Source organism: Cyprinus carpio, chromosome B20 (assembly GCF_018340385.1).
Source record: "Cyprinus carpio isolate SPL01 chromosome B20, ASM1834038v1, whole genome shotgun sequence".
In the NCBI taxonomy this organism is placed as follows: Eukaryota; Metazoa; Chordata; class Actinopteri; order Cypriniformes; family Cyprinidae; genus Cyprinus; species Cyprinus carpio.
Window position 1 is genome coordinate 26,376,235 of NC_056616.1, and position 23,122 is coordinate 26,399,356.

General features: G+C 33.8%; 1 protein-coding gene across 2 annotated transcripts in view; it reads left to right on the plus strand.

Moving 5' to 3' along the window:
- LOC109113763 (kelch-like protein 29) overlaps positions 1–23,122 on the plus strand; it is a 249,645-nt gene that overhangs the window by 44,406 nt on the left and 182,117 nt on the right. The window contains exon 3 of one of the 2 annotated variants that reach the window (XM_042747377.1): positions 12,322–12,456. The exons of the other annotated variant lie outside the window; for it this stretch is intronic. The gene's annotated coding sequence lies outside the window, so the exon portion shown is untranslated. The remainder of the gene's footprint in view (positions 1–12,321; positions 12,457–23,122) is intronic. 2 annotated transcript variants of the gene reach the window in all.

The following is a 23,122-nucleotide window of genomic DNA, read 5'->3' on the forward strand; positions in this document are numbered from 1 at the left end:
GCCCAGAGAAAACACCTGTACTTCTGGATAATGTTTAGATATGGCTTCTTTTTTGACCTATAGAGTTTTTAGAGGCGGCAACAGCGAATGGCACGGTGGATTGTGTTCACCAACAATGTATTCTGGAAGTATTCCTGAGCCCATGTTGTGATTTCCATTACAGTAGCGTTCCTGTATGTGATGCAGTGCCGTCTAAGGGCCCAAAGATCACGGGCATCCAGTATGGTTTTCCAGCCTTGACCCTTACGCACAGAGATTGTTCCAGATTCTCTGAATCTTTGGATGATATTATGCACTGTTGATGATGATAACTTCAAACTCTTTGCAATTTTTCTCTGAGAAACTCCTTTCTGATATTGCTCCACTATTTTTCGCCACAGCAAAAAGACACTGCCACTCTGAGAGGCTCTTTTTATACCCAATCATGTTGCCAATTGACCTAATAAGTTGCAAATTGGTCCTCCAGCTGTTCCTTATATTTACATTGAACTTTTCCGGCCTCTGTATTGCTACCTGTCCCAACTTTTTTGAATGTGTAGCTCTCATGAAATCCAAAATGAGCCAATATTTGGCATGACATTTCAAAATGTCTCACTTTCAATATTTGATATGTTATCTATATTCTATTGTGAATAAAATATAAGTTTATGAGATTTGTAAATTATTCCATTCCTTTTTTCTCATAATTTGTACAGTGTCCCAACTTTTTTGGAATCGAGTTTGTATGTATGTAAGTGTGAATGAACAAACAAACCACTTTTTGGTATATTGATTAACCAGTATTTTTTTAAAGGAGTAAGAGTTTCATAAAAACACATTTCTAAATAATAGTAATAATAATAATAAATAAAGTTATATATTTATTTACTTTGCTTACATACTTATTTAATTACTAGGGATGTAAGGATATTATCAGTATTGCGATAACAAAACTTTCTTGATATTATCGTGGTCACATGACGATATAAAACTCTTTTATTGCATGTGCTGTGAGTTTAGCGCATGTTTGGGACACAACAGCCACCAGTTAGGAATTGTTGTGGCAGATGATTACAGCATGTAACTAGATTAGTAGTGAGACGCGTTTTTGTAAGCATGTTTTCACTGAAGATGGAATTGTGCTTCAAAATAAAAGCTCTACTACCATTTCTGTCAAAATAAAAGCTGTATGAAGTGCAGTATGGATTGCTGACAGCTAGCCATTAAAATGCAGTCCAAATTCAAAATATCTCTCTCAAGTGTAGAAATTAGGAAAGAAGTATTCTAATTTTCCTAGTATAAAGAAAAATCTATTCCTATTAAATATTAATTTTCATTCATTTTACTGTGTAATTGTTTTACAATATATGGCTATTACTGTCATTTATTAATATTATTATAATATTTTAATTTGTTTGTCTTCTGAAATACCAGTGTGAATGTAATTTAGACTGAGACAGTCTATGACAAATAAAAAGAGGGCTGAGTCCCCTTTAAAGTTCAGGTACAAGTCAATTCGCTGACTTTTTTCTGACTTAAGTTTTCTCAGTTAAGAACATGGGTTGGAGCTCTTAATTTTGAACTTTCAAAGTGCATTAGAATAATTTTACTTTAAAATGTACAACATTTACATTTTTTTTTAAATTCGGCATTTGTCTTTTTTAAAATATCGTATTGTAAACTTCATATCGCAATATTATCGTATCGTGAGTTTTTCATATCGTTACATTAAGTGACTTAAGTCACTCACTTGAGTGCATGAATCATTGAACAAATCTGAGTCTTATGATTCGAGTCGCTGGAACGAATCAAAATATTATTAAGACTCCTCTGGGGTTTGTAATAATTTGTAAAAGGATTTAATGGACACACTTGACCAATCAGCTTTCAAAGACCAGAGCTATCCATTTTTATTATATATATATATATATATATATATCTCCATATTGGATAACTCTCCATTCTATAAAATGTGTTTGTCTGTTTTGTAAGTGTCTGAATTAGCATTAGAAGTGTGAAGATCTTCAAATCAAGTTCTCCTGTCGTTTCTAATTAGGACAAGAGTACATGTGATTCTTCGCTGTGTTAACCTTTCTCTGTCGTCGTCCTCCTCCTCCGTCTCGACTAAAACTTTGACCCCCTCCTTCAGTTTCACTGCTCTTCTGCCTACGTGTTTCTCGATCTGTTCCACGTGCTTCTGATGCCGGTTTCACCCACTCAACACATAAAGAGCACTTGAAGATCACACTGTGTGCGAATCATACAATGGCTTTCAACGGGCGCAGTCTGTTCAGGTTCGTCTTGCGCAACCCAGGCTGTCTCTGGCTGCCCCATAATTCTTACCTGATCGTCATTAAGACTTTTAAAACAAAACTAAAGAGATTGGTAAATCTAGGAATTATTTAGTTGTTTTAAAAGTAACATTTTGTTTTGTTGATTTAGTGCCTGATACTGGTTCCAGCAGTCAGTTGTTGGGCATCATGATGTTGCTATAGTTACCTCGACAGGTGAACGTGACTTCTGTGTCTGAGTCTCTGTTTGACAGGTGAAAATATTCATTTTAAAGTACTTTTTTCATGGTTTTATGTTAGGGATGTTCATTTTAACCTGTTAAAGGTGCTTTATGTAAGTTTTTGTCTTTACTAAAGCATAAAAATACCATAATATGTTTGCAGATATTTAAGAAACATGCTAAGTTAACATATTTGTTTATCTGAAAAACAATGTTACAGTCAGTTATTCTCCTTTGAAAATGTGCGTTTGGGGCCAGAATGTTGGTCTTCTGTTTGTGAAAGCCACCCACTGCCAGTTTACCCAGTTGTATTTCGGCACCCTGGGTTGCCAGTTGGCGGGAAACACAGCGTATTTAATTTCAGTCATGGAAGCTGGCAGATGAAAGGGGTCAGCCTGTGTGTGCATCAAGTCTGAGGAGGAGGGACCAGGTGAAAAAAAAACCCTCTCCAATATTTAGAATTTGGACTGCAATACCTAGTTCAACCACTTGGTGTCAAACCTACATACAGCACCTTTAACCATTAATCGACTGTTAAGAATTTTGACAGATTAATACAATCAGTTAAATGGTTTAAAAAGTCATTTATTTATTTTCAGTAATTTATCAAAATATTTAAAAAGGTTTGCTGCATGGTTAAAAAAAAGAAGTGTTTTTTTAGATTAAAAAAAAAACATAAGTTGCGGATAAGTCACATTTGATCATTTAATTCAGAAATAGGCCTAATGCCAACGTGAAATGTTTACAAACATTATAATAAACACTGTAAACATGGCTAGGCTATTTTAGTTCCCCTTACTTCACAACAAATCTTTCCAATTAACAGTATTTAGAAAAGAACAAGAATTAAAAATATATGAAGCTATTATAAACGACAAGCCAAAACTAATTCATTTAGGCTAAAACATAACTGAAACCAACATTGGGTCTCTCATTCGACACATATCAAATGTTTCCATATTAGCGATGTATTTTAATGCCAAATTATTATTTATTATCTAGGCCTACTTCACTGCCATTCCAATATCCACGTAAAACAAAATGTTTTGCATAACATCACGGCAGTACGGTGATAACAATTAACGGCACAGACTTTACTACACATTTAAACTGAGCAGTGTGTTTTTTTATTTTATTATGATAATGAACATTGTCAAGGTAGCAAAGCTTAACTGTGTAGGATGCTGCTTTCTGCCGTCTGGTTTCCTTTCGTGCAGCACAAAAATGAACTGAAACTCTGCATACTAGGCTACTTGTTGCAAAGTTTTTCATTCATTTTCTTAATTCATTAAGTAAAATTATATTTTTCATATAGGCCTATTTATTTGTGTTTTATATATATATATATACATATATATATAATATATATATATATATATATATATATATATATATATATATATATATATATATATATATATATATATATATATATATATATATATATATACAAAGCCTAGCTTTATTATGTTTTTCTCTGCTCGCAGAAGCGCTGCAGGTGCGTGATGAAATATTACTACCATTTTAAACCTCAAAATCAGTGTTTGCTGGTTTTTGGCATGTAAAATTAATCCTCGGGAAACAAATGTTAGTACTTTTAGCACGTCACAGACACTCGTCCTTTCTAAATTCATTAAATTCTAATTTAAAATAATCTTGTCGGTTAACGGTTAATAATCGGTTAACGAGCGTGAGTTATCGGTTAGATAAAATAACCGAAATGAACATCCCTATTTTATATAGATTTCATTCTGTTTATATATATATATATATATATATATATATATATATATATATATATATATATATATATATATATATATATATATATATAAACACCATTTACTACTGTCCCGAATGAATCAGCCATTTGAACAATCGAATGAATAAATGACTCGATGACTTAATCATTAAGAAATTTACCACCACCTACTGGCAGTTTTTTTTTTTAAATTATATTTAGTATATCATTTCATTAAAGAAATAATTTCATATTTCCATTTTAATAATGATAATAATAATAATAATAATAATAATAATACTGTTTTGACATTTCTGACTTCGAGGAACATTGTAGGACTCCAGACTAACATTTGAGGAAAACCAGCACCAGTGCCATTAAGTTCTACAGAAGGTGGCACCAGCACCTGACAGTAACGCACTCACCCTAATCGCACATGTACTTAATCTCAGAGATGTCTATTTGATGTCTGCATTTACATATGCAAGATGTATTTTTAAGAGTGCTTGCTCATCTGCAATAGGTCTCTAAAATGTTTTCTGTCAGATGTCAAATTACATTTATTAGAATGCATGTAAAACTGCTTCTGAGACGTTTATCAGAGTACACAGCAGATGTTTCCCAGATCACAAATGTACTTGTGCTGTCTGGGTAGTTGAGATGCAAATAAAATTAACTTTTTTATTACTGTCATTCATAATGTCTAAATAGAATTTAATAAATGAAAAAATATATATATATATGTGTATTAGGGAGTGGAAATATGGTACATTTCTGCAGCCATCTACTAGTGGTGATTTAATAATAATAATAATAATAATAATAATTCATTTTATTTTTAATGCGCCTTTCAATTTTGAAATATCATTACAGTTTATTGTATTATTTATTGTGAGTTATTGTAATATAATTTATTGTAATTACTATTTATTGCAATTTATTTCTGTGATGCAAACCGAATTTTCAGTACTTCTAATGTGTTGAATTGCTGACCAAGAAACATTTTTAATTATTTTAATAGAAAAAGTTCTGCTTAATTTTTTTAAAGGTGAAACTTTTTTGATGAATTTTTTTTTCATATATTTTAGATTCATTGCACACCAAATGAAATATTTCAGGTCTTTTATTGTTTTAATACTGATGATTTTGGCATACAGCTCATGAAAACCCAAAATTCCTATCTCAAAAAATTAGCATATCATGAAAAGGTTCTCTAAACGAGCTATTAACCTAATCATCTGAATCAACTAATTAACTCTAAACACCTGCAAAAGATTCCTGAGGCTTTTAAAAACTCCCAGCCTGGTTCATTACTCAAAACCGCAATCATGGGTAAGACTGCCGACCTGACTGCTGTCCAGAAGGCCATCACTGACACCCTCAAGAGAGAGGGTAAGACACAGAAAGAAATTTCTGAACGAATAGGCTGTTCCCAGAGTGCTGTATCAAGGCACCTCAGTGGGAAGTCTGTGGGAAGGAAAAAGTGTGGCAAAAAAACGCCGCTGCAAAACGAGAATAGGTCACCGGACCCTCAGGAAGATTGTGGAGAAGGACCGATTCCAGACCTTGTGGGACCTGCGGAAGCAGTGGACTGAGTCTGGAGTAGAAACATCCAGAGCCACCGTGCACAGGCGTGTGCTTTTGAACCAGAAACAGCGGCAGAAGCGCCTGACCTGGGCTACAGAGAAGCAGCACTGGACTGTTGCTCAGTGGTCCAAAGTACTTTTTTCGGATGAAAGCAAATTTTGCATGTCATTCGGAAATCAAGGTGCCAGAGTCTGGAGGAAGACTGGGGAGAAGGAAATGCCAAAATGCCTGAAGTCCAGTGTCAAGTACCCACAGTCAGTGATGGTCTGGGGTGCCATGTCAGCTGCTGGTGTTGGTCCACTGTGTTTTATCAAGGGCAGGGGCAATGCAGCTAGCTATCAGGAGATTTTGGAGCACTTCATGCTTCCATCTGCTGAAAAGCTTTATGGAGATGAAGATTTTGTTTTTTCAGCACGACCTGGCACCTGCTCACAGTGCCAAAACCACTGGTAAATGGTTTTACTGACCATGGTATTACTGTGCTCGATTGGCCTGCCAACTCTCCTGACCTGAGCCCCATAGAGAATCTGTGGGATATTGTGAAGAGAAAGTTGAGAGACGCAAGACCCAACACTCTGGATGAGCTTAAGTCCGCTATCGAAGCATCCTGGGCCTCCCATAACACCTCAGCAGTGCCACAGGCTGATTGCCTCCATGCCACGCCGCATTGAAGCAGTCATTTCTGCAAAAGGATTCCCGACCAAGTATTGAGTGCATAACTGAACATAATTATTTGAAGGTTGACTTTTTTTGTATTAAAAACACTTTTCTTTTATTGGTCGGATGAAATATGCTAATTTTTTGAGATAGTGAATTTTGGGTTTTCATGAGCTGTATGCCAAAATCATCAGTATTAAAACAATAAAAGACCTGAAATATTTCAGCTGGTGTGCAATGAATCTAAAATATATGAAAGTTTAATTTTTATCATTACATTATGGAAAATAATGAACTTTTTCACAATATGCTAATTTTTTGAGAAGGACCTGTAAGAATAACAACATTTATTTTCAGTAGAAATCATCTGTAACATTATAAATGTATTAATTAAATAAAATCAAATAACTTTTAATTATTATTATTATTGTAGTGCTTTAAAATAAGGTCAGTTATTGTACTAGCTAACATGAATCAGCAAGCAATAAATTTGTTCGAGTATTTATTCATCTTTGTTAACATTTAGTAACTATTTTTTGTTAATTATTGTTAACTCACTTTCATTAAATAATTTTAGCAGATATAATAGTATATTATATCTGCAGTAGATGTTTCATCAGTTCTTTTTCATTTAATGTTTTTCTTTGTCTGCTGCAAGGACTTTTGGAGCAATCAATCACATGGCACTTACAGCCTCGTAACCCCTCATTTTTACCCTGAACCACATTCCCTAGCTGGCCTAGATTTCCGTCCTGTTCTAGCAAGCCAAACAAAGCCAAAACCAAGCCGTTCCCTTTCAGAATCACCTGAAGTGCCCATTTTACAGACACGTAATATCCAGGTACAGACGGCAGAGTAAGAAAAGATAGATCTTCAATTCCAAAATGCAACAAAGCAGTTTGAGGCTCATTTGAAAAGACCTCATGACTGCAAAATGGAGAGAATGAGGCGATGGGAGTGAAAGACGACATGAAAACCAGTCAATAATAAAAATGTACTGAAGAGAGAGTCGGAGAGCAGGAATGGGATCACATTGCAGAGAGTTTTGTTATAATGCAGACTTCTAGCTCAAAGACTTAAAACATGGCATCTAGTCTAACTAAAGTCCATAGGGACTTCATAGGGCTGATCATTTCATCTCAAAAAGTGATTGACTCATCGTTTTAGCTCTGAGCTATTTATCAGTTTGCTTTAATGAGCCGTTATATTCACCCGCTAATGAAATCAGTGATTTATTGGTTGGTTTGTGGGATATTGAATGCGGGACACTATCCCGTTGTCTGTCAGAGATCATCTGCTGATCATTCAGCACATTTAATATGATATTAATGGACAAGCTGTATTTATTTTCCCTCTCATCCAATACACTTTATTTGATAAGCAAACACAGATCACAGATGTTGCATCTAAGTACCATGGCTAACATGCGTGTTGAATGCACAACTGACAGTAACATGTTTGATGATTACCGTTGTCATAAATCTATGCTTCCCAATGCTCTGCATTAAAATGCTCTCTGCTGTGATTTACATGGAGTTATTGTTTCATGGCATGGTTTTATTTGCCAGGGCTCAATTATGCGCTAATGAGCATGTTATCCGAGATGATTTGTATTTCTGTTTTGTAAGACCTTCTATAATTTACGCTTTTTGAAAAAGTTGCATCCTGTTTACCGTTTTGCAAATGGTGCTGCAGTGTGTTGGCATTAAAGGATGATTTAATTGGTTCTGAAAATAGCTTTTGCAACTATCTATTATGGGGAAACATGAAGGTGCTGATGGTTCTAGAGTACGACTGCGAAATAAAGTTTGATTTGATGTGTTTGTTTTTTTTAAATGCATACTTTATTTTGATTAGATGATTATCACCTATCTATCTATCTATCTATCTATCTATCTATCTATCTATCTATCTATCTAAGAAATTATAATTTGCAAAGAAGCATTAAATTGATCAAAATTAACAGCAAATATATTTATATTGTTACATAAGATAAATCCCAATATAGAAATGAACTTTCTATATTGGGAAAAAAGTCGCACAAAGCAGCACAACTTTTCAACATTAATAATAATAAGATTTAGTTTGATTTCTTAAGGATCATGTGACACTGAAGATTCTGAAAATTTATCTTTGCATCACATAGATGAATTACATTTTGAAATATAGTCACATAGAAACATTTAAAAATTGTAATAATGTTTCACAATCTCACTGTGTTTACTTTAAAAACAGATTAATCAGAAATATTCCCCCCCCTATTTCAGTAAAGTAAATTTTCAGTTGGGTTGGTAATGTATTCTAACAGAAACCCTGAAAGATAACAGATTTTTTTTAATGTTTGTCGGCTGTGAGGTGAAAGAGGCTGTGCTCTCAGCAGCCCTTCACATGTGATAATGCAGTGTTGTTCTCAGAAGTACACTGAGCTGTTGTTTTATGAGTTTTTCCTTTCTGCAGGTTGAAGGACGCTGGAGCACTCTCAGCTCTCAGCTCCTGTTCTTCTCTCTGTCTCCCTTCCTGCTGATCTTGTATATAATTAGTTCATTTTCCACTTTAATAAGCTGGATGATGGTCTATAGAGTTTTCCAGACAGGCCTGCTGGCACAGACAGCCCCAAAGAGAGCTTCAGGTAAATGAGAATCTTGTGCTCGTGGTCCGACATGGATCAATCTCACCAAAACCAAAACTTTAAACATACAAATTCCAAAAAAAAAAAAAAAAATTAATTAGTTAGAAATAAAAAAAAAAGAAAAAAGTTTTTTTTCTTTTGTTCCCCAAGGTTGTATATATTTGATTAAACATTCAGTAAAAATAGTAATACTGTGAAATATTATTATTATTGCAATTTAAAATAACTGCTGTACTATATTTTAAAATGTAATTTATTCCTGTGATGCAAAGCTGAATTTTCAGCATCATTACTTAAGTCTTCAGAGTCACATGATCCTTCAGAAATCATTCTAATATGCTGATTTTGAAACATTTAATAATATTATTAATGTTGAAAGTTCAAATGAACAGCATTTATTTAAACTCTTTGGTAACATTATAAATATCTTTACTGTCACTTTTGATTAATTTTATGCTTCTTTGCTGAAAAAAAAATATGAAAAAAAAAATAAACTGGTTACTTTTTACACAAAGTAGATTTCATTTTCTTTAGGCAAACTATAATTTCTTTATTTTTTTCTCCTTTTTTTTGTTCTGTACTTGGGATGAAATATGATCCAGATATATGTTTGACAGTATTTGTGAGATTCACCCAAATAGCATGTATAGATACAGAGAAGATGAGTCAAAGACAGAATGAGTGTGGGTTGGTTTTAATCAATAAAGCAAACATCAATACGACCCACTCAAGCATAGAGTACTGAAGCTGCAGAGTCAGGAGAAATGACCCGTTGTGTTGTGAAGTGAATGTGTCACAGGACCCTTCACGTCTGTCACAGGCTACATGTAAATGTGTCTTCTGTTTCTGTATTTCTACATGCTTTTCTCTAAAGTTCACCTTAAACCCTTAGAATTAAGCATGCAGATTTTGTGACTGTACCTTAAGACCTCTATATGAAAATATGATTGGTTTAGCTATATCATGTACCATTCACACTGTTGTTCGTTATATGTACCCATAGCAGTTTCTAAATATTGAATAGAGGTCGATATGTAAATAAAGGTGGTCATATGTTAATGTGGTTTGTTTTTGTACACATGAATGACCTCTTTTGATTGGCTAACCTTTTCGCATGTGAAATGAGCTACTGTAGTGTTAAGGATTGAATAGGTTTTTGATATGTAAATGTGGGTGGCATATGTTAATGTATTTTATTTTGGTATATGAATATAACCATTGAAAAGCTTTTTGCATGTGAAATTATATTATATTATATTATATTATATTTTAAAAATTAGTGTCACTTAATGTTTAAGGTTGCCAGTCTCTAGTATAGACTGTCACATAAATTTACATGAATGTAATGTTATAAAAAAAAAAAACCTCTGCGCCAAGAGCCAAACACTTCCATTTTTTGCCGCAGAGTGCAACAGAGTTAGTTTTAAAATCTTTAAATGCTTTCGTATGGTCAGGAAAGTGCAGCTAAGTGTCTCCATAGCAATAATTTCAGAAACTGTGAGACAAACGATTCAATTAGGGCCTGCTGGCTGCATCGCACCTCATATTTTGTCATTAGGGCTATTCAGTTTCAGCCTAGGGCAGTTCTGTCTAATAAAGTAGAAGCTTTGGCATTTGCTTGTGAGCTCACAGCTACTGTAGCTACACACAAACACACACACACACACACACACACACACACGCATACTGAGATGTAGGGCACGGGCCAGTGAGCTACATCATTGCTTCATTTGGATCAAACTCTAGCACGCTAGAGTCATTTATCTACATAGTCTCAGTTTGTGTGTGTGTGTGTGTGTGTGTGTGTAACCTTGAGGCACTGCAAGCTCAAGTACCAGTAAGAAGTCAAATGGGATGGAATGTATTCCCATGTAACCCCCACAAAGGAACAACATAAATCCAGCAGTCGCACACACACACACACACACACACACACACACAAGCAGCATGTTTGTTTTGGTAATGAGAGTGTAATGCGTTCATACTGCACGCCTTGCTTTAAGCATTTATCAAAATGTGCTGTGTTTGCATGTTTGTGGACATCCATATAAACGCAATGGCAGATATACATTGTATATGCATGCATATCTGTGCCTCATGCACTGTAAGTTTGTATTTTTCCATACAAAAATTTAGCTGGATTGTTATTTACAGTGCATATTTAATACATCTATTATTAGCAAACAGATATTCTTCATATTTGTAAAAAAAAATCATTCATATTTCATTAATGGAGCTGCCTTACCATCTACCATCTACCAGTTTGCTGGTTTAAGCTGGTTTGGGTTGAAAAAATTAACCAGACCCTCTCTAAAACAGCAGTTCTCAGTCTTTTTGACCATGCAATATTCCAGAACAAAACCCCATGATTTTTACATTTGTTTTTGCATTGGTTCAAGATAAGATTTTTTTTTAAATGTTTTTATCCATAATTTCTACCCAATAAAATAATTTGCAGCTTGGTATAAAAAGTATGTTAATTGTTGAAATGCACATAGATTTTAAAGATTTGATAATTTTTCATGACATTTCCAGGTCTGGAAATCACATTAAAATCAATCTAAAAAAATAAAATTAATAATAATAATAAAGTAAATAATATGTTGAGAGGATGACATAAAATAATAAGTAGCTTGATTAGTAGGTTTGTTTAGTAGTTTTAGCTTTTTATGCTTGTTTTGTCCCATTTTAAATTCAGCAGATCATCTTAAGCCAGTTTAAGATGCTTTTTAGAAGTGCCTTCTAAAACTGTTTATGTTTATATTTTTAGCACACATAAATGGCACTTTTCATATGAAGTGCATGAGAAACTTGATTCTCCATTGGGTCAATTAGAGCTTGATATTAGCATGTTTCTAGGCGAATGATATGGTACATAAAAATAAATGGCACACACAAATTTTGGGTAGAAATGTCCATTAATAATTTTTGATGTTGAATGAATAAGTACAGCATTTATCATTGATGTTTTCCTGATAACTATACTCCATTAAATGGCTTTTGTCTCTGAGCTCGAGTTTGGAGAGCTTCTATCTCTGTTGTAAGGCTCTAGTGGTTGCTGGGATTTTCAGATCAAATCACAGAACAACTAATTTAAGAGCGACAAAAAAAAAAGAGCATTTCTGCATTCATCAACATGTGACCTGTGCTTTGTGGAGGTGTTTGTTTGAATGGTTTTATTTCTTTAAGGATGAGTGACTGGTCTCTTTGCGGCAGGTTTCTGTGATTACACCCTCCGGGTCACCGTGGGGGGAGATGAAGACCTGACACAAAGGAGTATGTACTAGGGATGTGCCGATCCGATATTCATATTGGGTATCGGCTCCGATACTGCCATTTTTCTCAGATCAGGTATCTGTCAGAGAGGGCCGAGATATTTTTCTTCCGTGTGAGAATTTAATTTTCATTGTGCAAATTGTTCCGTGTTACTTCTGAAGCCATATGGTTGCTTAATGTGAGCTACATATGAATATTTAAGTCCTTACATTAAAGTTCACACAAACTCTTTTCTCCACTGTGGCTGTCAGTCATTCGTTCAGCCTTTAAACCCTGGTCGCGGTTACGGCAGTCAGCTCAGTAAAGCTCTCTCCAAGATCATTCTGTGTTCCCTTTTATTATACTTGATTTGTAAATACATGTCTATGATTTTGCAAAAAGGACTTTATCTTCTTGCTGGAGTTTAATGTTGTTTTGTCACTTGTTACCGGGTGTCTGTGAGAACAAAACATGGGCGTAGAAAAGACTGTACATTTTTTTAACAACACAAAGTCACAGCCTGATGCCATGTTGCTTCAAGCGCATCATTCTGCACGCCTTATAAGCACATCGTAATCCACTCCTGCATCACTTCTGCATTTCTATCTTACCAACCTATCTATCACATATTAAAAAATTATAAAAAAATAAAATAAACATTTAAAAAAAAAACTTTAATTCTATAGTATATACTTGCAAATAAATACATTCATGAATGTTTTTAATGAATGGATTTTATAATAATACAAATAGAATTATAGCAATAGTGTAACATTTTACATATTAAATGCAACACTTTTATTTGTTCCCTACAAAATATTGTTTTTTTTCACTAAATGTTTGGATTTCTAAAATTATCGTGCACTGATTTTTTTAGAATAACTTTTGCTGCCGAATTATCCACTAACCTAGTTTGATACATTTTTGTCATAGATTATTAATACACATAGGCCTAAATTTTTTCATATATATTGTTTATTTTATTTTTCTTTATAATGGAGTAGTCTGTATCTAGTAGATTGTGAAAGAATAATTATCAGTTCCACACACAGAGATATATAAATTAAAAAAAAAACTTCACTGGTATCGGATCGGTAATGGTATCAGCCAATACCGAACCCTAGGTATCGGAATCGGTATCGGAGGTGAAAAAGGTGGATCGGAGCATTCCAAGTATCTACTGTAGTACACTAAGAGAGAGAAAAGCAATTACACAATTTTGGAGTGGGCAAGAATTCCCAGTGTTAAATGATTGGCTAGATGTAGTTTCCAAATACACTGGATGAAAACATGTGAAATTAAGAAGTATACCTATTGAAGAGATATGAACACCTCTAAAAGTACAGAATATAACACAGGAATACTCTGTAAAAAATATTGTTGCAGTTCAGGGTTGCCAGGTCTGCATAGCAAAACTGCCTAACCGCGTTTCAGGGGGAATTTGGCAATCAGAATCACATTCTAGGGTTCCAATCACATTTAAAGGGTCCAGGGTGGTTCGCTTCAACCCGCGGACTAAAAGAAGGTCATGCAGCAACAGTATGAAAGTGGGAAATCTGTGGACTTGGCAACACTGCTGCAATTAGTTATCGCAACTTTAAAAACCACTAGAACAGTTTTATATATTTTGCTGACTTATATATTCTGTGTACTTACTAGGTTTGCAAAGGGGTGGAAAATTTCCGGTAAGGTTCCGGAAACTATCCAGAAATCCCTGGAAGATTCCAAAAAATCATGGAAAGTTTCCAAAATTTCTGGAATTTTTCCAAAATTTACTGAAAATGTTCCACCTTTTTTGCAACTGTAGTACTTACATTATCCCAAATGTTTAGAAGAATGTTTAAATCCAGAGAAATAGCAATTTTAAATAGTGGCTCGTCCCTGGTCATTGCGTCGCTTGCCAATGATGTCATAACACCTCGATTTCTGTTTTTTTTCTTGTAGAAAAGATGCTTTAATATGTTATGCAATTTATTAGACAGGTGACGACCTCACAGAGTAGCATTACAACAAAACTTTCAAATGTATCTAGTATGATAAAACAGGGCTGCTTTACCCCACAAACGCACGACCGAAAGGAGCGGAAGCAGTTGAGTGTTGCATAATAAAAGCGCCGCTGCTTTCAAGCCATGTGTCACGCTCGTCTCCCTTTACCAACTGAATTAAACCTCTGGAGTCGATTAACGCGTATACGCGTTTTGGGGTATTTTCTCCTGATAACCCCGAAAAGAACTTAAATTACACTTTCAGTTTTGATCGTACAGATAAGAGCAATACATCAATCGAATCTGTAAAGGGTGTACTTTTTTTTTTGTATACAGACATAATAACAACAAATCTTTGTGCACTTATAAAAATAAAGATAACAAACAAGGAGTGCTGTCTGCAGCTTTGTCTGCGCTGATCTTCAGTTACAAATGCGTCATTAAAATGAACTGTAACTCCGTGAATACTCAACGAAGAGACACGGAGAGAGATATCTATAGAAAGCCTGACATGTCTACTTTTAAACTAAACAAGTGCTGCTGAAACAAAATATTCTGTGATAAAGTAATCCATATGAAAAACAACGCGATGTCCGTTTTTTCACGTCCCCCTTCATTATCTTCTAATGCGACCACGCCCCCGCGCCGAGCGCGCTTTTGAGATTCAAATGTTTCACTGAAGCGCGCGGCTTTTGAATACGCCCACACAACAGAAGACAACGCAGCGAGACTGTTCTTCAAGTTTTTATATATTTTACTGTTTGCTTCGCGATGAGAGGAATAAGACATAATTCACCCCAAAAAAGATGTGATGTGGTTGAGGAATTTGATATTTGGATTTTCTCAGAAAAAAAGAATGAAGCACTTTATTCAGCAGAGATCATAAACATGAGTAAGTCTCTTATTTTATTATATACTTGTACTAGTTTTCACATAACGTGTAAACATTTTACTAGTTAGAATTTTTTCCAAAGACTTTTTCCAAACTATAATTCCTGACTAAATGTATAATCAAGTGAAATATTATGAAGTTTCAATAACAATATACACTACTATACCATTCAAAAGCTTGATGTAAATAATATAAATGTAACAATAAATGTAACTGAAACAAATGTAACAATCATTGCTGTTCTTTCAATTTATCCCCCCCTAAAAAAACTGAAAAATATTCTCAGCTCTTTTCAACATTAATAATAAAAATAATAATAATAATAACAATAATGATGATAATAATAACAATAAATGTTTTTTTTGTAGAAAATAAGATTGTTAAAAGGATTTCTGAAGGATTGTGTGACGAGTAATGATGCAAAAAATTCAGTTTGAAAGTCAGCTTTGATTTTTCCTAATAAACTGTTTAACTGCACTCACAAGTGAATATTAAATTATGTTGTGGGATAATTAAAATATATTCTAAATATTTACAAACATAAAATTATATACATTTATTTTGTCCTCACATTCTTTCTGTAAACTCATCCCTCTCAGTGACACAGCTGACTGAATGGCTCATTATGCAGCTCATTATGCAGGCCTTTGTCTTCTCAGGTGTGAATTCATGATAGTTGACGGCCTACTCGCATATGACTTTTAACCACAAAAAGTGTTTTAGAAAATTTAAATCAATATATTGTTTTCTGTAAGTGAGTAAACAAGATGATTTTCACATCATTTAGAAAAAAAAAATTCTAGGCTACAAGCTCCAGTTCTCAAAATTCCTGGGAACCAATTTTCTATATGTGTTTTATTGCCTTATTCAAGTGATTTAACATTTTTAGTTTTTCACTAACCATGCATAACATTTTTTTTCTCAAAAACACAATCATGTACATACATGCTGCTCACATATTATTATAGCCCAGTTTGTGCTGATTACAGTGAGATTAGACTTTAGCCATTTAGATATTTATAAGAAAATGAAAAAAGCACAAATGTCAGGGCATGACAAAACTTCTCCAGGCCCCAAAAATACCCTTAGACTCCAGGGGGTTAAATAGAAAGTTATAATAAAGTATAAAAAATGAAGGAGAGAGACAGAGAGGGAAGAATCACATGCTGGCTGCTGCTGCTGCAAGGGCACGTTTGTGTTAGCGATGTCCGATTCGCAAGCAAATTGTTCTTTTGAACTGGTTCTTTTTAATGATTCTGATGCACAAAGCATTTGTAAATGAGGTCAAAAGCACCAGATGTGAGTGTATGAGGAGAAACTTTATTACGAATTGCAGTAGTCAGTGTTTTAAATTGAATTTGAAGAAGTCTAGCCCTGATTTGAAGAATTTCGTATTGCCCTTAAGTATTTCCCAGCTTATTTATGGAGTTTGGATTACTAAATAAGGAAATAAAAAGAGATCAAAAATAGATTTCATTTAAAGATGTTATCACGTCAAGACAAAACAGAAGGCTTGAAAAAGTCATTATTTGTAATTACATAATATTTGGCAGAAACATAATTTTTAGCCATTAAAATGAAAATATGAGGATCAAAATCACAATATACACAACTGTTCAAAATAAATACAGTACAAAATACAGTAAAAACAGTAATATTGTTAAATATTATTAATATTTAAAATAACTGTTATCTAGCGTAGTTTAATATTTATTTTAATGTAATTTCAGCTTCATTACTCCAGTCTTCAGTGTCACATGATCCTCCAGAAATTATTCTAATATGCTGATTTGCTCAAGAAACATTTCTGATTATTGTCAACAGTTGTGCTGCTAACTGCAATAATTGAAAGAACAGCATTTAAAACTGGAATTTTTTTCTAACATTATAACCGTTTACTGTAACTTTTGATCAATTTGATGCATTCTTGTGGAGTAAAAATATGAAAACAGAACAACTCTTACTGCAAAAATCATACCTGTCTTTAAATCACTGAGCGATAAGAGCTCCTGAGGATTCCAACTGTCAAATTGGAAATCATAAATGACTTAACATCGAACAGCATAGTGACAAACATCAGTAATTTAACAGATCTAGCTAAATTAAATGATGCTAACTTGTGAAAAAGTAGCTACTACAATGCTAGGATGTGTTATGTGACTACTAAGTTGTTCTAAATGCTTCTGTGTGTGTTTCTAAGATATTCTTAGTGTTTAGTGGGGGGGGGGGTTAACATAATTCATTGATTAATTTCAGTCTTTAAACTGACTGATTGAAACAAATCTGAATAAACTGAATATCAATCTGATTCTGTAGCAGCTAAAAGTAGTGCACTTTCCACAGCCATGTTCACACAGCCATATTTTATTTATTGATTTCCCATTGAAGGTCACATCAGAACGAATGCTTTGTTTTATTGAGTCTTTGACTCCTTGTGTGTTCAGTTTTTAAATCATTTATTGATATTCACCTAGTAGATGGCAAATTTCTTATTGATAATACATAGCAGGTTGCCTTTAGCTCCCTTCAGCGACTGCTGCCTGACCGTGACGTGACCCGCGCTCCTCTGGGATGGGTTTGGGAACAGGTTAAGTGGTGTGTGTGTTGTGACGTGCTCTGGCGTGAATTGGTCCAATAACTTGCATGCGTGATGCACTCTGGCTGACCTGAGATTGCGGCGGGACACAGGCGCTGAACCGTACAGGCCACATCATTTTTTAATGGCCCCGTAGAAAGCCTCACCACTGCTGGGACCTGTCTTTACTTGAAAACACTCTCAGTGAGGTAGCTGTTTATAGGCTCAGTTAGATCACAGTCGCCGGACAGCCTGAAAGGCTTTCAACACGCAGTGCATTAAGAGGCGCCCGTGGTTCTCGCGTGTCCCGCGGTGTAGATAATCACAATGAGCAAACGATCAAACGTCAGGGCATCAGTGAGAGTGACGCCCCATTCGGCTTTCAGGGCTTCACGGTTTGACTTGAGAGGTTTTGCTTGAATTTCCCAGCTAAGAATTTTTTTAATTATTATTGTTTAGTTGTATTTTGTATTAAAAGTGTAAATAAACATTTTTTAAATATTATGAAGAAAATGGACTAGTCAAAAGTTTGGAATTAATTAATTACCCTTATGAAAGAAGTCCCTTATGCTCACCAAGGCTGCATTTATTTGATCAAAAATACAGTAAAAACAGTAATATTGTGAAATATCATTACATTACATTAACTGTTTTCTATTTTAAAACTCTTTTAAAATATAGTTTATTCCCATGATGCAAAGCTAAATTTTCACTGGTGGAAATTTCACTGGATTCATTCATTGGCTTTCATTGAAATCTTTCTAATATGCTGATTTGCTGCTCATTTATTAATAATGTTGAATGTTAAAAACCGTTTATAATATAATATAATAAAATATCTAGTGCTGTCAAATGGTTAATCGTGATTAATCGCATCCAAAATAAAGGTTTTTGTTTACATAATATATATGTGTGTACTGTGTATATTTATGTATACTGTATATAAATACACACACAAACAGTATATATTTTGAAAATGTTTACATGTATATATTTATTTAATTTAGTGTGTATTTATATATACATAATAAATATACACAGTACACACATATATATTATGTAAACAAAAACCTTTATTTTAGATGCGATTAATCTCCATTTACCATTTGATAGCACTAGATATTATATTGAGCAGCAAATCAGTATATTGGAATAATTTCTGAAGGATCATGTGACTCTGAAGACTGGAGTAATGATGCTGAAAATTCAGCTTTGCATCACAGGAATAAATTACATTTTCAAATATATTCAAATAACAGTTATATTAAATTGTAGTAATATTTTACAGTATTGCTGATTTTACTGCATTTTCAATCAAATAACTGCAGCCGTGGTGAGCATATAATAGACTTTTTTAAAAAAAATAAAAAAAAAAATATTTTAAACCTTTGTCTACAAAACCTGCTGCCACAACGCCAGGATGTTGTATGTGTTCGGCATGTTGCTATGTGGTTTCTAGAGTGGTTGCATTATGCTGACCAATAAGCTTTAAGCTCCGCCCCCTCAAACCCTTTATTTAACTTGGTCAAGAGTGAGACGTTTTAATGAGGACAGCCTGAATAAAAAGACTTGTTTATTAGATTTTTCTGACCTAATTCTGACCAAGTCCAAGAACATGAGTGCAGCACAGACACATTTGTCTGCAGTCCCCAATGAACAGGCGGCCTTTACGCAGATTTACTATAGCTGGGGTCGACTCTACAACACAGGCACACAGAAAAATATCCTCCCTCAAGGACAGCGCTGTTACGAGCACTTAAAATGAGCTCGGACACTTCTTGAGTGTCTAAATATAGTGTTTTGTGTGACGCATGACAAATATTTAAACTTTTGATCTTTGGTTTATTTATGTTTTTCATAGATTATATATATATTTTAAAGGTGGCATGAGAGCCAGATGGTGGAGATGCATTTTAACACGTCTTTCTATTTTCAAAGCAGATGTAAATCATGTAAGAAGTCATAAATAAAACGCAAGCAGTGGATGAAATCTGTGCTGTGCTGTATATGTTCTATAATATAAATAACTTAGAAATTTCTACTGTAGCTTTATGTGGATCTCAAGCAACTTTGGCCTATAGTGTGATAGATAGAATGATGTTTCCAGTACCACAGACATACAAACATAAATATCTTGACATTTACATTAAATGTCACATGGCTGGTGGTAGTTCTATGGCATTATATTGCCTCTGCCAATCTATACTATACAATGCTCATAAGGAGGAGAAAAGCAGCAAAGACCAATATATTTTTGAGCCATTAAAATGGTAACGGCGCCTTCTGGCTAACAAGGTTTTGGTTCCTAATTGTGTCTTAAATTGAAAAGCTTCATTCCGTTAAAAAGCTTCATTTTTATAATTTATTTTATGTAAATATTGTGTAGAATACATTTTAATTTCATTGCAGCTATTATGTGCATTTCTCATTTTCTGTAATTAAAATGTATTATTTGTACTACCTCTCAAGATTGGGGTCAATAATTTTTTATTCAGTAGGGATGCATTAAGTGTCAGTAAAGACATTTATATTGTTACAAAATATTTTTATTTCTGTTCTTTTACATTTTCTATTAATCAAGGAATCCTGAAAAAAGTGTATCCTAATTACAGCTAAGTTAGAACTGCATTACAACTGTTTTTAACATTGATAATAATATTCAGTAAATCAGCATATCAGAATGATTTCTGAAGGATCATGTGACACTGAAGACTTGAGTAATGATGCTGAATATTCAGCTTTGCATCACTGGAATAAATTACACTTCAAATATTTTCACATAGAAAACTGTTATCTTAAATTGTAATAATATTTCACAGTATTACTGTGTTTACTGTATTTTTCAAAATAATTAAAAATAAATGCAGCCTTGCTGAGCTTGTTTCAAAAAATACTTACAGAACCCAAACTTTCGATTGGTAGGATTTGCAGATTGGTGGTTCTCAGGGGGTGGATCTTGAACCAAAAATGATGTCTTCTGTCTTCTCTAATGGGTTCTAGACAACACTAAATGCAAAAGTAGAAAATCAACCAGCCATCTAGCAAATAGAATGCTAAAGTGAAAGTGAAGTCTTTTCTGCATCAAATTTGTAAAAATGATGACTGTACTAAACACACTCCTCACCTGCCATTAGTCGACAAACAGATAGCCCCGCCCCAAAATCACGCTATTGATCTGCTCTGTTGAATGATGCAGCCAGCATTGGCAGAATGTGCTGTGATATATTGTGACGAACGTGTTATTGTTTGTTTCTTTTCCCCGAGAGCACCAGTTCCTCTGACTCTGGTGAACTCTGTATTGACTTTAGCGGTGTATTTAATTCGATACTAATGAAAACGAGACTCTGAGGGATGCAAGTACAATCCGTGCGTTGTGTAGCTGGTTGTTGATCAAAGTAAATGCACAAGAAATTTAAATAGCGATATTTACTGACTAAAGGCTGTTCTGGTGTCCTCAAAGGACCAAAGAAATGAGCCCTTCCCAGCATTCCATCCCTTCCTAAGTAACAAGCACTTCCCAGCTTCTGATATTAGGAGTTTCTCTCAAGCAAAATGTTCTCCCCTTAGCATTAAATGCTGTTTCTAAAGAGGCTTAGAGTAAAATGACTCTCAAGGCTGGTGTAAGGGAAACACCTTTCTCTCTTAAACTGCTTAAACTACTTTTTTCTGTTGAATTGCAGGAGCATGAGTAACACACAAGCAGCGTTCCTGGAAGTCAAATCCGTGAGTGAGTGAGGGGAAGGCACAGACTCCTTGCTCCTTCACCGTGTTAGGCAGTAGTGCTCTGCTCTGCTCTCGCTTTAAGATAATGATTGCATCCAACAGTGAAAGATAGTGGTTGACCGATCAGATATTTCAACAGCCAATACTAATATTATTCAGAGTCCAAAAAATATTGCTTTTGATTGATCTGTTCTTCTGATTCATTCTTATACATCCATCACACTGGAAAGGTAAGGTCAAGTCAAGTGCATTGCATTGTGGGACACATTATTCTTCACAGTATGGTCTGTTGTGCTTGGCTCATTTTGCAAATGTAATCAGTCATTCTGGTGCTTTATATATGCGAAAATCAAAAATTAGATACTGAATATGAATTGAGCAAATATTGTATAATTTGGTCTCATAAAATTGAAGCATATAACAATTGCACAAAATATGCAAATATGTTTAAAATATTAAATATTGTGCAATTTATTCATTAAAAAAGTGAAGCATGTTTGCCAATTGAAAATATAAAAAAATGAAATATTTAATATAAATTGAGTAAACACTCAAAACACAAAACATTGTGCAAAAATTGCAAACATTGAAAAAAAATACTGAATATGTACAGTATTATGTGTAATAATGTGTAATTAATATGATTTAATATATAAAATATTTACATTTATCAATGTGCATATATTTTTATTCATATACAATATATCATATCTAAACATATTTAATATAGAAATGTAACATTTTCCTTAAATTTAAACATGCATGTGTGTGTGTATTTATAAATACATAATAAATATACGAAGTACACACACATATATTATGTATATATAATCGTGATTAATCGTTTGTCAGCACTGTTAAATATAAATTGAGTAAATTTGTCAATTATTCAATTAAAGTGAAGCATAACGAATTGCGCCAAATTTTGTATATTTAAAAAATAAAATATAAATGTGAATGAAGTTTAAAAGTTTAAAAAGCGAAGCATTTAAAAGAACTGAATGTAAAATGCAAATATTTAAAAAATAAAATATTAAATATAGTTTGAATAAATATTGTGTAATTTGTGCATATAAAAATGAAGTGTATAACGAATTGTCAAATGGCAAATATTTAAAAATTAAATAGTGAATATGAATTGAGTAAATATTGTGTCATTTGCTCATTTAAAAGTGAAGTGTATAATGGAATTGTGCAAAGAATAGTAAATATTTAAAGAAATAATGAATATGAATTGAATAAATATAGTAATTTGTTCATTTGAAAAGTGAGGTGTATGACAGAGTGGCACATAAAATGCAAATATTAAGAAAATATTCAGTATTAAAGGGGTCATATGCAATTGCTAAAAAGAACATTATTTTGTGTACTTGGTATTCAAAAAACACATTATTTTCCATATAATGTACATTATTGTTTCTCCTCTATGCACCGCCTTTCTGAAACGTGTCAATTTTTACAAAGCTAATCATTCTGAAAAGTGAGGTATACGCTGATTGGCCAGCCATCCAGTGCGTTGTGATTGGCCGAATGCCTCAAGCGTGTGACGGAAATGTTACGGCCCTTAACATACTGTGATGCCGTGTG